This window comes from Otolemur garnettii, unplaced genomic scaffold, assembly GCF_000181295.1.
Source record: "Otolemur garnettii isolate 467f Iridium unplaced genomic scaffold, OtoGar3 scaffold00179, whole genome shotgun sequence".
Classification (NCBI taxonomy): domain Eukaryota; kingdom Metazoa; phylum Chordata; class Mammalia; order Primates; family Galagidae; genus Otolemur; species Otolemur garnettii.
In genome coordinates, this window is record NW_003852574.1 from 995,858 (window position 1) to 998,359 (window position 2,502).

General features: G+C 40.4%; 1 protein-coding gene across 1 annotated transcript in view; it reads right to left on the reverse strand.

The window, feature by feature from the left end:
- PRKAR2A (protein kinase cAMP-dependent type II regulatory subunit alpha) overlaps positions 1-2,502 on the reverse strand; it is a 104,182-nt gene that overhangs the window by 10,933 nt on the left and 90,747 nt on the right. The window lies entirely within an intron of this gene.

Here is a 2,502-nt window from a genome sequence, read left to right on the forward strand (position 1 = left end):
ACCTCCAACTCCTGGGCTCAAGCGAGTCTCCTGCCTCAGCCTCCCAAGCATCATTGTTGTTTGGCGGGTCCAGGCTGGATTCGAACCTGCCACCTCAGGTGTATGTGGCTGGCACCTTAGCCACTTGAGCTACAGGAACCAAGCCTAGACAAAATCTTAATGAAAAACTTAGCGAGCTTTTTTCCTAAAAATCGAAAAATACTGATTCTAAAATTTATATAGAATAGCAAAAACAACCAAACTTGAAAGGTTTATATTTCATTTTATGTTTTGAGACAGAGTCTCACTTTGTTGCCAGGACTAGAGTGCTATATGGCCTTGTAAACTCCTGGGCTCAAGCAATCCCCCTGCCTCAACCTCCTTTAGAAAATCAGGCACAAACCATTTTGCCCAGCTAATTTTTCTATTTTAGTAAGGACAGTCTCCTTCTTGTTCAGGTTGGTCTTGAAATCGTGACTTCCTGTGTCAGCCTCCCAGTGCTAGGATTATAGGTGTAAGCCACTATGCCTAGACTGGAGGGTTTAAATGATGTGATTTCAAGACTTACTATACAAAGCTATTATAATCAAGACAGTATCGTATTGGCATAGGGACAGACATAGATCAATGCAACAGAAGAGACAAGAAATAGATCCAAACATATATGGCTAATTGATTTTTCAACAATGGTGTCAAGGCAATAGGATAGGATAATCTTTGTAACAAATGGTGCTGGCACAACTGGCTATCCACATGCAAACTCACACCTTATATACAAATTAATTCAAAATGGACCACGGATCTAAAATAAGAGCTAAAAACTATGAAAGTCTAGAAATGCACTGCTCAATACAGTAGCCAATAATCAAATGTGGCTGAGCACTTGAAATATGACTAGTATAAATTTGGATATGCTATAAATGTATAATATACATTTGAAAGACAAGATAATATAGATTTGAAAGACATACTACAAGAAAAATGTAAAAGATCTCAATAAAAAAAAATTTTTTTTGGCCATTTTTGGCCAGGGCTGGGTTTGAACCCACCACCTCCAGCATATGGGGTTGGTGCCCTACTCCTTGAGCTACAGGCGCTGCCCTCAGTAACTTTTTTTATCTCTTAAGCTCTTGAAATAACACAGGTATACTGGATTAACTAAAATGTATTATTAAAGTTCAGTCAACCTTAAAAACATTTTAGGCTCAGCACCCATGGCTCAGTGTTTAGGGCGCCGGCCATATACACTGGGGCTGGTGGGTTCGAACCCAGCCCAAGCCTGCTAAACAACGATGACAACTACAACAAAAAAATAGTTGGGCATTGGGGCAGGCGCCTGTAGTCCCAGCTACTTGGGAGACTGAGACAAGAGAACCACTTAAGCCCAAGAGTTTGAGGTTGCTGTGAGCACTGAGGGCGACTCAGTGTCTCAAAATTAAAAAAAAAATTTTTAAAAATTACATATGTGGCTTACATGTTACTTTTACTGAATACTGCTGACCTAGAAGTAAAAAATCTTATAGAGTTTCTAGAACGGTGCACAAAAAGTATGAACTATACAGGTAAAAGATGATAAACTGAACTTGTTGAAACTAAAAATGTTTGCTCTTCAAAAACTACCATTAAGAAAACGAAGACAAGTCACAGACAAAGACTGGGGGAATTATTTGCAAATCATCTGTCTGATAAAAGATATGTATTAAAAATATGTAACTAGGCGGCACCTGTAGCTTAGTGGGTAGTGCTCGGCCACATACAACAAGACTGGTGGGTTTGAACCTGGCCTGGGCCAGCTAAACAAGAATGACAACTGCAGGCTCAGCACCTGTAGCTCAGGCAACTAAGGCATCAGTCACATACAACAGAGCTAGTGGGTTCGAATCAAGCCCAGGCCCGCCAAACAACGACAGCTACAACCAAAAAAACAGCAAGGTGTTGTGGTGGGTGCCTATAGTCCCAGCTACTTGGAAGGCTGAGGCAAGAGAATCACTAAACCCAGGAGTTGGAGGTTGCTGTGAGCTGTGATGTCATAGTACTCTACACAGGGTGACAGCTTGAGGCTCTGTCTCAAAAAAAACAAAAACAAAAACAAAAACAAAAACAAAAAACAAAGAAAAGAATGACAACTACAACAAAAAAATAGCTGGGGCTCAGTGCCTGTAGCTCACTAGCCACATACATGGGAGCTGGTGGGTTTGAATCCAGCCCAGGTCTGCCAAACAATAACAACCACAACCAAAAAATAGCTGGGTGTTGTGATGGGCACCTGTAGTCCTAGCTACTTGTGAGGCTGAGGCAAGAGAATTACTTAAACCCAAGAGTTGGAGGTTGCTGTGAGCTGTGATGCCACAGTACTCTACCTAGAACTTGAGACTCTGTCTCAAAAAAAAAAAAAAATATATATATATATATATATAACTAACTTTTACAATTCAATAATAAAATGACAAACTTAAATTTTAAATTTAAAAAGGGGCTCGGTGCCTGTGGCTCAAGCGGCTAAGGAGCCAGACACATACACCT